Below are 15,478 nucleotides of genomic sequence, written 5' to 3'. Positions count from 1 at the left end.
ACGCTGCAAACCACCAGCAACAGGTCAGAGAACAGGGACCCAAGAAGATCATCCGTGTCCCCAGTGGTCACAGCGGAGCACAGCTAAGCCACCCCGCAGACCTGCCGCTGCTCCCGCTGCCCAGCCCGGCTGGCCCACCTGACCCGCCAGTGATAGGACCTCGACAGGCAGACGTCCCCGAGGGCTGGAAAGAAAAGCACGACCAGGGACACTGTGCTTTGTCCTCGTCACGTTGTGGCCATAAGTGCATTTGCTAACAAACACACTTAAGGAGACAAGCAACTTTCTTTCTACCCAGGAAGTCCACAAATACATTCTGACCAGTTCCACTCACAGTGGATCTGGTCCAGTTAAACAATTTACACATATCATGAGACAATTTAAACCAGAGAGAAATTGAGTGCATTCACTGATGTAGATTTAACATCAATTTCCCTGTAAAATGTTATAGCAGTATTATAAAAATAGCAAGATTTTATGTATATTTGTTAGCAGAAATGTGAAAAGGTTTAATTTTTTTGTGACCAGTGAAAAGAGAAAATAGCTCAATAATATTTGTAAGAAATCCTGTCCCAGATGAATTGTAATGTTTCAAGAAGACTTTTTTGCCTTTTGTTTTTGACATCGTTTAGTCTGGCTTTCTTACCAGTTCTGGACTGTTTCTTATACGGGGGATTAGAGTAGAGCAGAAGAGCTAGAAGAAAGGTTGGCTTTACTTACAAAATAGAGGCCTTGGGAAATAAAGCAGCTTTGTTTCTATTAGCTGGGTCTGTGCAGACAGAGTGGTGCTGTGAAACGCAGGCTTTCTGAGGGCAGAAGAGCCCCGGCAGGCGTCGGTTCCTCTGAGCCTCCCAAGCCTTCCCCCATAAGTGGGCTTGGATATTGAGTGAAGTAGCTGCAGTGATTTTCCAGGTCAGCCTGACTGATGATCTTACCTCGTGTCCTCAGTCCCAGTTCACCATGCACACAGGCCCTGGTGGATCCGGTAACACAGGTGCACTGGGGTCCACCCCAGCGACAGAGGCGTGTCTGCATCTCACAGTAAGCTGCCTGCTCTGGGCTTGGCTCACCTCTTATAAACCTGCTTTGAGGGGACACAGAGACAGGTCATCTTTGTTGTCACTGTCGTGATGTCTTACCAAGCAATACTAAACCTTCTGTGTATTAAAATCTCTAGGTGTAATTGTTCAGTGTGTGCTAACATTTGTCTGTTTCCCCCCCACCCCACAGTTCCTTCAGATGCGTTTTTCATTCATTCAGTGTGGAAGGGATGTTACAAATATTTAAGGAAAAGACAGCCTGTGATCCTAAGTCTCTACTGGTTCAACAAGCAGCAAAGTGAGCTCGATCTTAATCAAGGCCTCCCGGGGGGGAGCTGAAGGTGAGCGGCGCCCAGAGGTCTCCCTCACCAGACCCTCCCTCCCTCAGTCTTCTGGCCAAGGGGGCGCCAACACTGGGCCAGGTGCTGACTGACTATAAAATATTCAGATTTCTTAGGTTCACCCAAGTCCTTTGGACAATATTTCTTTTCATGGAGTTTGGATTTTTTTCCCAAAGGAAATGTTCTCCAGTGTGACTTTGATGCAGTTAGGTTTGGATTTGGGGAAGAGGTTGGATCAAGGGTTATTCAGATTCAGTCCCAGTGGACAGAAGTCCCCCTTCCATGTACAATCTGACTGGGAAGGAGAATAGAGGAGGAAGGGGAAGTCCTGCTCCCAGAGGACCAGCCAGGACCTGGTGTCCTGTGGGGTGCTGTAATTTAATTATAAAAATCTCCTGAATATGCATCTCATCTCTACTGAGAGCTTGTACAAGCAGGGTGCAGAGTTTTACAGGTCAAACTGGATGCTAGGAACACAGAGTTGCTGATAGTGGAGAGGAAAAGCAGCCCAGTCAACTCGTTAGGTGGTCCTCCTTGTCCATGGGTCCTTCTCGTCTTCAGGGTCTTCCCATCCTTCGGTCCTTCCCATCCGTGGTTCCTCTCCATCCCCAGGTCCTATAAAGCCTGTGGGTTCCCTTCCATCCTGTGCAATTGGCCAGTGGACACTCTTCCTGCAGTGTTAGAGGTTTGCTTCTCTGATGGGAGGAAGTGGGAATTAACTGCTGGAGTTCCTGAAATGAACAGTGTGACTTTCCCTTGAGCCTGTCTCTGCACAGATGTTTGGGTTCATTATCGTTATTATTTAATATCTGCTCTCTTCTTTGTTTGTTTACTTATTTATTTGGTTCCTACCCTGGGTAGAGTGCTGATGGACATTGAGTATTCTCAAGGCCAAAGGGTCTGGGATTCAAAAACAGCTGATCTCAACAAACGCCCAAGGGGTGGTCATCCGAAAAGAATTTAAAACAGGGTCAAGTTACACGGAGCTGCATCAAGGGGTAACATGACTCCTGTTGCAGAGTCACGCAGAGTCTAACAAAACTCACCCTCGAAAAGAAATCACATGAAAAGAGGTCAGTTCCACTAAATATGAGAAATGCAAATCGAAACCACAGAAAGGAATCACCTCACAGCACTCAGAATGGCCACTGTCAGAAACTTGACAAACACAAACTGCTAGACAAGGCGTGGAGAAGAGGGAATATTCCTCCCCCGATGCTGGCAACAGACATTGATGAGAGACACTGTGAAGGATCCTGAGAGGCTTATTAAAACAAAGAAAATGGGAAGGTGGTTAGAACACTCTCCAACACCACACACGAAATGAACTCCAAATCATAGGTATCTAAAGGGCAGGTGGATTCTATCCCCTCTCTAACACCATACATGAAATGAACTCCAAATCATAAGTATCTAAAGGTCAAGAGGGATTCTATAAAAGTCTTAAGGAAAACATAGGCAGGAAATGTGAGGATATAAACTACAAGGTCTTTTTGGGTTTGGATGACTTCATCGTGAGGTCTTTTGGAATCCATCTCCTACACAATGAGAAATAAACCCAAACCAGGAAAACATTACCTACTTCAATTTCAAAGCAGGTGTCCAAAAAAGTAAACCTTCAGGATTGAAGAAGGCAACCTGGAATGTAAAGAAATATTTGCAAACCAAGATACACACAAGCAGCTCATCTGCAAAACCAACAGAAAGCTCACAATTCAGTAATATTTCAATAAAGTGGATTCCGTAAAAGTATTACATCCCTATGCTATATCACAACACACACCTAGTTGTGTTAATCAACTGTACCTCAATTACAAAAAAAAAATATGGGATGTATAGCTACAAACACAAAACTAGAAGAAAAAAGGAACAAAAGGAAAATGGGAAATGTTATACAATACAAAAAGCAATTGTGAAATTACTTTGGATGAGATTATTAAAAATCACACAAAATAGATGGACCGTTTGAATCTTTGCTTCAGAAACAGCTAAGTAGTCCAGAGAAGACAATGAATCTACCAGCAAGATAAATAAGGACAAGAAAGCCTTATTTAATGGGAAAGTCACATTTTACCAAGCCCACGTTCTGATAATGAGTACCATCATAAGATACATAAAAATTTTGATGATATTTTCAAAAACAGTTCAAAGGTGTTAACTCTGAAGATGTATTTCCCATATTTTTATCTGTGCCCCAAGCTTCCAGGCTGCACTATAGAAAATCTGGGCCTCAAATGTCCATGCTGAAATAGGGAGAAGTTCCTATTTCTGGCTGGCAACTCTGTGCCCCAAGTTCCCAGGTTGACACAGGCAAAAGTTCCTATTTAAGGCTGGCAACTCTGAACCCGAAGTTCCTGTTCTGAAATAGCGAAAAGTTCTTATTTCAGGCCAGCAACACTGCGCCCCAAGTTCCTGGGCTGAAATGAGGAAAAGTTCCTGTCATTTCAGGTTGGCAACTGTGCACCCCAAGTTCCTGGGCTGAAATAGGGAAAAGTTCCTATCTCAGCCGGGAAATTCTGCACCACAGGTTCCCGGGCTGAAATAGGGAGAAGTTAGTATGTCAGGTCGGCAGCTCTGCGGGCTGAAAGGTGAACAAAAGTCCTTTTCACATTATACTATTCCTGAGAATTCTTTCAAGAGAATTTATTTACATATTCTCACCTAAGGCAAGGTTGTCAGAAACACAAAGAAAACTGCCAAAGGAAATCACACTTAATTTCCATCTAAAACAAGATAAATGGAGTTATCTATTAAACAGAAAGAGACTCACAAATCCAGAAACTAAGGATGCCTGTGCGGATTTGGTTGTGGGTGTTGCCAGATTGAAATAGAAATTAAGAAATAAAATTCACTATGTACAATGTAAGAAAAATAATAGGATATCGTATGCAGCAGAGAGAACTATAGCCGAGATTTTTGCAATATGTTTAAATGGTATATATTCCATGAAAATATTGACTCACTCTCTTGTATCCCAAAGCAAATAGAGTAATGTGAATCAACTGTACCTCAATTGAAAAAGAAAGAGTGGATGGATGGCTGCAAACACCAGAAATAATTAAGAATGAAGTTTCACAAAATAAAAATGGGAAAAGTTTAGGAATAGAAACTCCCATCATGAAATTATTTCGGACGGGGGTACTAGAAGTCTCCGTTGGTTCATCCACTAGAAAGAACAGTATGAAGGATCTTCAGAAAATGAAACATGGACGTGCATGAGGAAACAGCAATCACGTGCCTGAGCATACAGTCAGGGAAAAGAAGCATTTTCGAAGACAAGGGTACCCATGCCACCCGTGCAGGACCGGTTTCCAAAGAAGGTACGCTGCTGCAAAACTAAGGGTACAAGGACAAGGAAACGAATAAAGAAAATGGGTTCTATATACACAATGGTATATGAGTCAGCCACAAGGAAGAATGCACAGGCAAGAAGGTAGAGATGACCATAGCAAGTGCAGTAAGAGAGACATGGAGTGAAAAATGGAATATGATGTCACTTGTAGGTGGACTCTAAAAATGGATACATAGGAGCTCTTTGAGCCAAGATAAACAGCTCACAGACTTAGGAAAAGCTTGTCTCACTGTTAGCAGAGAAGAAAGGTTTGGGCACTTAGAAATAAGCTAATTCTTTAACGTGCACATTCCTATTTAGAAAATAAGCCACAAGGACCTACTGGATAACACTAGGAATGATACTCCAGTTTTTGTCATAATCTATACAGGAACAGTCCCTGAAATACAGCATATGTACATCAATGTGTGAGTGAATCAAGTGACTATGAATTAAAAAAATTAAAAAAAATCCACTGCCTTGTAATTCACCTATATACTCAAGTTCAAATAACTGGATAAACACAATAAATATAGAAACATATACTGATTCTATTCCCCTCATCCCATGGTTACCTTGACTAATCTCTTGGTAATTCTGGATTATCTTGGCAATCTCTGGAGACTGGGCAGGCTTGGGTCCCAAGGCTGGATTGTTTTGGGGCTCAGGGTCCTGGGAGGATGTGGTAGGTAGTGTGACCCCACGATGTTTGTGGAGTGCCTCTTGCCCTCTGCAGGAGCCCTCAATCTCTAGGTACTGGTGATGTAAATTAAGAGATTTGAATTAATGTAGACACACATATATGTATCCAATAGATGACCAAAATGAGCTACTGAATAGCAGGTGGAAGTTTACTGAACACGCTGTAATCACCCCGATGGGAACAGGAACTTGAAAGAGAATAGATAAACATATCAAGTTCCTATACACTTGAAACACACATTAAATCAGAAATCACTTCTATTCCAATAAATAATCACACAGAAATGACAGGGGGTGGGGGGAATCTTGTGGGATGAGTAATTCTGCCTTGTGGCCATTTTCTGTAACAACAGCTTGGAAAGCTGTACTGATGGGCATTGAATATTCTCAAGGCCAAAGGGTCTGAAAGTCAAAAACAGCTGATCTCAACAAACATCCAAGGGGTGGTCATCAGAAAAGAACTTAAAACAGGGTCGAGTTACACGTAGCTGCATCACGGGTTAACATGACTCCTGTTGCAGAGTCATGCAGAGTCTAACATAACTCACCCTTGGAAAGAAATCACATGAAAAGAAGTCAGTTCCACTAAATATGAGAAATGCGAGTCGAAACCACAGGAAGGAATCACCTCACAGCACTCAGAATGGCCATTGTCAGAAACCTGACAAACACTAACTGATAGAGAAGGCATGGAGAAGAGGGAATACTCCTCCCCCGATGCTGGCAATAGACATTGATAAGAGACACTGTGAAGGATCCTGAGAGGCTTATTAAAACAAAGAAAATGGGAATGAGGTTAGAACACTCTCCAACACCACACGCGAAATGAACTCCAAATCATAGGTATCTAAAGGTCAGGAGGGTTTCTTAAGGGAAACATAGGCAGGAAATGTGAGGATATCAACTACAAGGTCTTTTTGGGTTTGGATGACTTCATTGAGAGGTCTTTTGGAATCCATCTCCTAGCTCGATGAGAATTAAACCCAAACCAGGAAAATGCAACCTACTTCAATTTCAAAGCAGGTGTCCAAAAAAGTAAACCTTCAGGAATGAAGAAGGCAACCTGTAATGCAAAGAAATATCTGCAAATCAAGATACACACAAGCAATTCATCTCTAAAACCAACAAAAGCTCACAATTCGTTAATATTTCAATAAAGTGGATTCCGTAAAAATATTGCAAAAAATCCCCTATGCTGTATCACAACACACATAGTTGTGTTAATCAACTGTACTTCAACTACAAAAAATATGGGGTATATAGCTATAAACACAAAAGAAAATAGAAGAAAAAAAGAACAAAATGAAAATGGGGAATGTTATACAATAGAAGAAACAATTGAGAAATTACTTTGGATGAGATTATTAAAAATCATACAAAGTAGATGGACCATTTCAAGCTCTGCTTCAAAAAGAATTAACTAGTCAAAAGAGGCCAATGAATCTACCAGCAAGATAAATAAGGACAAGAAAGCCACGGGAAAGTCACATTTTACCAAGCCCACACTCAGATAATGAGTGCCATCATAAGATACATAAAAATTTTGATGATTTTTTCAAAAGCAATTCAAAAGTTGTTAACTCTGAAGATGTATTTCCCTAATGTTTATCTGCATGCCAAGGTTCTGGGCTGAACTATGGAAATGCTGGGCCCCAAATTTCCAGGCAGAAATAGGGAAAATTTCCTATTTCAGGCGGAGAACTCTGCACCCCCGGTTCCTGGGCTGAAATAGGGGGATAAGTTCCTATTTCATGTGGAGAACTGGGCTCCCCTAGGTTCCTAGGCTGAAATAGGGGTGAAGTTCCTAATTGAGGCAGGGAACTGGGTACCCCAGCTTCCCGGGCTGAAATAGGGAGACAAGTTCCTATTTTAGGCAGGGAATGCAGTGCCCCAGGTTTCTGGGTTGAAATAGGGGGGTAAGTTCCTATTTCATGTGGAGAACTGGGCTCCCCTAGGTTCCTGGGCTGAAATAGGGGGGAAAGTTCCTAACTGAGGCAGGGAACTCAGCGCCCAGCTTCCCGGGCTGAAATGGGGGGAAAGTTCCCATCTCAGGTGGGGAACTGGGCGCCCCAGTTTCCCGGGCTGAAATAGGGGTACACATTCCTATTTGAGGTGGGGAACACAGCACCCCAGGTTGGGGATAAGTTCCTATTTCATATGGGGAACTGGGCTTACCTGGGTTCCTAGGCTGAAATATGGGGGAAAGTTCCTAATTAAGGTGGGGAACTCAGCAACCCAGTTTCCCAGGCTGAAATAGGGAGAGAAGTTCCTACTTCAGGCAAGGAACTGAGCTCCACTAGGTTCCTGGGCTGAATTAGGGGGACAAGTTCCTATTTCAGGCAGGGAATGCAGCACCCCAGGTTTCTTGGCTGAAATACTAGAATAAGTTCCCATTTCATAGGGGGGAACTGGGCTCCCCTAGGTTCCTGGGCTGAAATATGGTGGAAAGTTCCTATCTCAGGTGGGGAACTCAGTGCCCCAGGTTCCCAGGCTGAAATAGGAAAGATTGTACTTTCAGGCCAGCAACTCTGCACCCCATGTTCCCAGGCTGAAATAGGGAAATCAAATCCCACCTGTCAGACTGGCCATCCTCACAAATCTACAAACAATAAATGCAGGAGTCAGTCAGCAGGTGAGGTAACCCCACTACATGTTCAGTAGAAATGGACATATATTTCCTTTCTGTAGTGATGGAAATACAGATTAAAACCACAGTGCTATATTTGTTCACATTCACTAAACGGTTATAATCAAGATCAAAATATTAACAGCAATGTAGAAAATCAGAAACATTACACTTTGCTTGTGGATATGGAAAATAGTACAGGCTATATGTATAATAGTTTGGCATTTCCTAAGATAAAAATATACATACTGTTTACTTCACCAACTCTACTCTTGGATATACATGTCAATGAACTGAAAACAGCTGTTCAAATAACAAATGGCACACAAATATTCATAGCAACATTATTCACAATAGCCCAAAGGTAGAACCCATTCAACTGTCCATCAGTGGGTGAATGAATATGCAAAATAGGGTACACGCAAAAACTTCAGCAGTATTCTACTATACAAGAAATACAGTGAAATAGTGTAGCCACTCTGCAAGACATGACAGAAACTCCTCAAAAACTAGCAAATGGAATTAACATACAATATGTCAATTCCAATTCAGGTTATGTACCTAAAAGATTTGAAAAAATGGGCTGAAAAAAACAAACTCATATTTCTACGCTCGTATTCTGGCTAACAAATGGAAGGAATCCAAGTGTCCATGGACAGACAATTCCATAAACAAACTGTGGTACACACACAATGGAATATGATTCAGCCTTTAAAAGTAAGTAATTCTGACAATGCTACAATCTGAAAGAACCTTATAGTCATTATGTTAAGTGAAACAAACAAGACCAAAAAAGGACAAACATTCTGTGATTCCACTAGCATGAGATAGTGGAATCATCTCAATAGTGGAATCACCTCAGAGCAAGTCAAATTCAAAGATAGAAAAAGCAGAAAGTGATTCCCAGCGGCTGAAAAGAGTTGATGTTTCATGGACGCAGTTTCACTTGGGGAAACCAACTTCCTATGACATCTCCAAAAATTGTTATATAAATAATTGGAAACCGTATGGAATCAAATGAAAGTAGAAAGAAACCTTACAACTTACACCAAATTCACTCAAACTTCTCAACAGATAAAATGCAAAGCTGTGTCTACAGTACCTCAGTTTTGCTTATGAATTTTAACAAAAAAAAAACTAAAGTCTATCCAAAAAAGGATATAAAATTTATAACATGATCTTTAAAAAATTAAAAATGTAAACTCTATAAAAGACCTTATTCATAAAACCTGAACACAAGCCTCAAACAGAGAAATACATTTACAAAATACATATCTGATAAAAAGGGTTGTACTCAAATAATACCAAAAATCTGGAACAAACAACCTCATTAAAGATGGATAAATCTGAACACCTAGCCAAACAAAGCATACAGATAGTAAATTATCAAAGATACTCAAAAATCATACATCATTAGAAATTTAGAAATTAAAACTACAGTGAAGTAGCACTGCATACCTATTAGAAACAGTAAGCTTAAAAAAAAAAAAAAGAAAAGAAACCTGGGGCTTTTCTGGTGGCTCAGTGGTAAAGGATGCATCTGACCATGCAAGAGACTCAAGTTCCATCCCTTATCCGGGAAGATCCCACGTGCCACAGAGTAACTGAGCTAAAAAGATAAATAAGGACAAGAAAGCCATGGGAAAGTCACATTTTATGAAACCCATGCTCTGATAATGAGTACCATCAAAAGACACATAAAAGGTTTGAAACACCTTCTGAAATGCCACCCAGCAAGAGAAAGGCAGCGCCCCTGGCATCCCCCACAGCCCAGCAAGACTCCACCCTCCACTGCAGGGGGCACAGGTTCGATGCCTGCTCTGGGACCTAAGATCCTGCATGTCCTGAGGCTGAAAAAAAATAAGTAACTGATTTAGATTTGGAATTTGATTCAAGAGGTACAAGAGAATTTTTTTCATAAATTCAAAAATTATTTTGAATCATTTAAAATGTCTTAACATCCACCATACTCATGTAATTTATTACAAATATTAGAATTATTAAAGTACCTGAAAGGCTGACAGCCCAACTCCAAAGATAGCCAAATCCAATCCATGCCCTTCCTACATGTGTACTTTGCTCTCTGTAACAAGAAGAGGAGCTCATTTATCCTCCACTTCCATCCGGGCTGGTCATGTACCTAACTTTGATCAAGAGAATGTGGCAGAAGTGACATTCTGGGACTTAAGCCCAGGCTTTACAAGAACTGGCAGCTTCTAATTTCTTCCTCATTCAAGGCTCTTTCTTAGAACCTGGCTGCCATACTGTGAGAAAGCAAGTAACATACCCAATTGTAGAATATGTAAAGAACTCTTAAAACTCATTAATAAAAAGACAATGCAATTTTAAAATGGGTAAACTTTTAAAATAATTAAATACATAAAATGAGCAAACCTTTGAATAGATATGTCACCAAAGAAGATCAAGGAAAAGCCAATAGGCACATGAAGATAGGCTCAACATCGTCAGTTATTAGCAAATTAAAACTGCAATGAGATAACATGTCACCCCTGCTAAAATGTAAAGTGGTTATAATAAAAATAAGACAGGTCATCACTAGTGTTGGTGAAATTATGAAGTGGAACCTTTGAACCTACTACCTTGATGGTTTGTTGTATGCATGTAAGGAAAATGTGATGGTGATTGCAGCCATGAAATTAAAAGATGCTTACTCCTTGGAAGGAAAGTTATGACCAACCTAGACAGCATATTTAAAAAGCAGAGACATTACTTTGCCAACAAAGGTCCGTCTAGTCAAGGCTATGGTTTTTCCAGTGGTCATGTATGGATGTGAGAGCTGGACTGTGAAGAAAGCTGAGTGCTGAAAAATTGATGCTTTTGAACTGTGGTGTTGGAGAAGACTCTTGAGAGTCCCTTGGACTGCAAGGAGATCCAGCCAGTCCATCCTAAAGGAGATAAGTCCTGGGTGTTCATTGGAAGGACTGATGTTGAAGTTGAAACTCCAATAATTTGGCCACCTCATGTGAAGAGTTGACTCATTGGAAAAGACCCTGATTCTGGGAGGGATAGGGGGCAGGAGGAGAAGGGGACGACAGAGGATGAGATGGCTGGATGGCATCATCGACTCGATGGACATGGGTTTGGGTGGACTCCAGGAGTTGGTGATGGACAGGGAGGCCTGGCGTGCTGCGATTCATGGGGTCGCAAAGAGTGAGACATGACTGAGTGACTGAACTGAACTGAACTGAGGGGAAATGTGTGCCTCAAAGGCAAACAATAGCACGTCCTTCCATGGTCCAGATGCTAATTCTATGGAAACTATTTTACAGTGCTGTGTTCCTCATAGGTAACAGAAATGCAGATTGGTGTTGTAGGCATGCAAGTGTCTACAGGCAGGCAAATTCTATCCTGTCCAGCAGATATTCGAATGAATTCCCTCCCCCACTGAGGAAGAAGTTCATCTGCCTCCAGTTGCACATTCATCCCCATATTCCAGTTATTTAAGTGTTCTTCTTTGACTTTTCCTTTGAACCAGTTTTAACATCTGTCTGATCCCTCTAGTTCTGAGTAAAATGCAATCTTCAACATGCTCATTTTATTTCTGAATGAGAATCACGATTTTATCTTTTGGGGTAAGTTATCTTTAACATATTGTTTTTAATAGATTTTAGTTTTTGAGAGGAGTTTTAGGTTCACAGTAAAACTGAGCAGAAGGTACAGAAAGTTCTCATACACTCACCCGGGTCTCCCCCACCTGCAGCCTCCTCCACTATCAAGCCTCAGAGTGACACCTTTGTTACAATCAATGAACCCACACTGACACACCATTATCTTCCAAAGTCTATATAACACATGTTCTGTAACTATCAGTAAGTTTTTGGTCACCTTCATGAAGTCTAAAGATAACCTAAAGATAACCAGCCTACTTGGATAGATCCCCTTGAAGGAGCAAAGTCAACCTTCCCTTTCATAATTTTGCCTTAACACAATTTATTTCTGCTTCAGTGTGCTGTGTGTGCATGTGTGCATGCTCAGTTGCTCAGTCATGTCCGACTCTGTGACCCCCTGGACTGTAGCCTGCCAGGCTCCTCTGTCCATGGGATTTTCCCAAGCAAGAATACTCGAGTGGGTTGCCATTTCCTTCTTCAGGAGATCTTCCTGACCCAGAGATGGAACTCTCATCTCTTTAGTCTCCTGCACTGGAGGCAAATTCTTTACCATGGAGCCATGGGGGAAGCCCCTGTAATAGGAGAGTGTTGGCTTAAAAAAAAAAAAAAAAAAGCACAATTTAAAAGTTGGGAGTTGGTCTTCCCTGGTGACTCACTGGAAAGGATCTGCCTGCCAACACAGGAGACACAGGTTTGATCCCTGATCCAGGAAGATCCCACACACCATGGAGCAACTAAGCCCATGCTTCACAACTACTGCGCCTATACTCTAGGGCCTGGGACTGCAACTGTTGAGTCCATGTGCTACAGCTACTAATGACTTTGCACTCTAGAGCCCATGCTCCACAAGGAGAGAAGCCACTGCAATGAGAAGCCCGCCCACTGCAGCTAAACAGTAGTCCCCGCTTGTTACAACTAAAGAAAAGCCCATGAAACAACGAATACCAAGCACGGCCAAAAATAAATTAAAAAGTAAATAAATACAAAAATTGTTTTAAGTTGAGTTATGTTTTCTTCAGTGGAAAAACTGAGGATTTCAGCCCAGGACACAGCATCTCAGGCAACTCTGAGAAACTGCTCCAAAGAGGCAAAATGGGGAGCCAGGAAATATATAGGAATTTTTGCAACAAAGACCAGGTAGTCGGAACATAAAAAGATTGTTGATAATTAAAGAAAACCAGATATCCCAAGTTAAGGAATTTAGCACTTTTCTGCGTATTGGAAGATGTAAGAGTCTGGCTGCTCAGCTATCTGGGGCCAGTATTCTGTGTTTTCTCTTCTTGAATCTTCTTAGGGTACACCATCGGGATGGCTGCAGTGTCTGATGATCTGATGGCAGGCATCCTGCCTCCATCCTGAGTTCCCTCAGGGCTCACTGTTGTGGCAGCTGTAACGTGATGGCTGAATGGCTGCAACATCCTTTGTTTACTAATCTTGTTATCCAGTCCAAGCTCATTCTGCTGACTGCACAATAGGCCAATAAATCCAGGAGATGAGTTGTTGAGGCAAGGAGTACAACTTTATTCGAGAAGTCAGCTGACTTAGAAGATAGCTGACTAATGTCTCAAAACAACTATTTTGTCAGGGATTGGATGCCAAGTTATTTTATGGATCACAGATGGAGGGAGGTGAGGAAACACAGTAAAAAGATTGTTTAATTCTTGCAAATATCTTCTAGATGGCAAACCTCAGGTGGGGGGATATGTAATTTCTTCCTGCACCTTATAGGTGGACAGGGTTTATGAACGAAGGTACTTTAACAGTCAAAAAGTGGGGGGCAGGGTTCCCTGAAGTAGGCCATTGTTGCTATTCAATCAGGAAGTCTTGTCCAACTCTTTGTGACCCCATGGACTGCAACACTCCAGGCTTCCCTTTCCTTCACTATCTCCCGTAGTTTGCTCAAACTCATGTCCATTGACTCAGTGATGCTATCCAACCATCTCATTCTCTGCCACCCTCTTCTCCTTTTGCCTTCAATCTTTCCCAGCATCAGGATCTTTTCCAGTGAATTGGTTCTTCACATCAGGTGGCCAAAGTGTTGAAGTTTCAGCTTCAGCATCAGTTCTTCCAATGAATATTCAGGGTTGCTTTCCTTTAGGACTGACTGGATTGCTGTCCAAGGGACTCTCAAGAATCTTTTCTGGCACCACAGTTCAAAACATCAATTTTTCAGCACTCAGCCTTCTTTATGGTCCAGCTCTCACATCCATACATACATGACTACTGGAAAAACCATAGCTTTCACTATATGGACCTTTATCAGCAAAGTGATGTCTCAGCTTTTTCATAGGCTGTCTATGTTTATCATAGCTTTCCTTTCAAGGAGCAAGCATCTTTTAATTTCATGACTGTAGTCACTGTCTGCAGTGATGTTGGAGCCCAAGGAAATAAAATCTGTCACTGCTTCCACTTTTTCCTCTTCTATTTGCCATGAAGTGATGGGACTGGATGCCATGATCTTAGTTTTTTGAAGACTGAGTTTTAAGCCAGCTTTTTCACTCTTGTCTTTAACCCTCATCAGGAGACAGGCCAGTGTATATGCTTATAATAAGAAAAATGGCAAAACAAGGGTTAAAGTGAGAGGAACAAATTCAGCATGGAGTCAAAATTAACCCTTTCAGGTTACAATATGACAGCAATATTTTTATAAAACCAGGGGAGAATGTACTTCTTCCAGATCTCTTTAGCATGCTTGCACATATCCCCGTGCTTTATTTCATAAAAGAATTAAACTGAATTAAGCCAAATTGAATTTTGTAATTCACCTAGTTGCTTGTGTCAGAAGCCTATTATTTATTCTAAAATTACCTCTTTCCTTCATTTTGTTATTATTTTTTAGTATTCAACAAATAGCTGTCAAATGCCCACTCTGGGCAGGCACACTACTAGACCCTGGGGAGACAGTGAGGAGCACACAAATGTGTGGATTTGTAACAGCATCATAGATTCCTGGGTGTGCAAGAGTGGGTGGAACAGTGGGGTCTGCAGGAGAGAGAGGGAAGATGCCATGAGAGAGAGAGGTGGGGACCAAATCTGAGGGCCTTGTGTGCTAAGCCAGGAGTTGGAATTTTATCTTGAAAGCCATGGATTACCGCTGAAGTATTTTAAGCAAGAAAGTGATGCAATCTGATTTGAAAATGATACCTCTAGCAGTCACTGGGAGAAGGCTATGGCCAAAGGCACAGGATTAGCAACGTTGAAACCAGCTAATCATCTGTGGCAAATGCTATCCGTGACCTTGTCTTTGTCCATTTTTATCCATTCCTTATTTTTAAAATTTACTTATTTTTGGTTGCACCAGGTCTTCATTGCTGTACATGGGCTTTCTCTAGTCACGGTGAACAGGGCCTACTTTTAGGCTGCAGTGTGTGGGTTTCTCATTGTGGCGGCTTCTCTTGTGCAGAGCGTGGGCTCTAGGCTCACGGCTCAGTGTATGGACTCAGTTGCTCTGCAACATGTGGAATCTTCCCAGACCAGGGATCAAACCCCTGTGCCCTACATTGTCAGGCGGGTTCTTATCCATTGTACCACCAGGGGAGTAGGAATAGTGCTAAGTAGCTATGATTTCTATCTTCCCTTGAAACTGTTGTGACGACAGTTCTGGCAGAAGTAGAATTGTGCTGGGAATTCCTGGAGCTGTTTTCCTTTCCTGATAAGATGCTGCTCTCCCTTCTCACCACTTCTCTACCTGCAGTGCGGTTAGGGGGCTCTTGGTCAGTCCTTGCTAACTTCCTTGGGCTGTTGCACCAGCTCCACACTGTTCATTTCAGTTTGGTTAAGACTCTATGTTGGGTTTCTTTTACATGAAG

General features: G+C 41.8%; 1 long non-coding RNA gene across 1 annotated transcript in view; it reads left to right on the top strand.

The window, feature by feature from the left end:
* The window catches only part of LOC122705194, a 64,530-nt gene that overhangs the window by 30,758 nt on the left and 18,294 nt on the right, over positions 1 to 15,478 (top strand). Inside the window, exon 3 of the long non-coding RNA XR_006344055.1 lies at positions 1,231 to 1,381. This is a non-coding gene — a long non-coding RNA (uncharacterized LOC122705194). The remainder of the gene's footprint in view (positions 1 to 1,230; positions 1,382 to 15,478) is intronic.

The sequence above is a fragment of the Cervus elaphus genome, chromosome 12 (assembly GCF_910594005.1).
Source record: "Cervus elaphus chromosome 12, mCerEla1.1, whole genome shotgun sequence".
Taxonomy (NCBI): Eukaryota; Metazoa; Chordata; class Mammalia; order Artiodactyla; family Cervidae; genus Cervus; species Cervus elaphus.
This window is presented reverse-complemented; position numbering and strand designations above follow the sequence as displayed.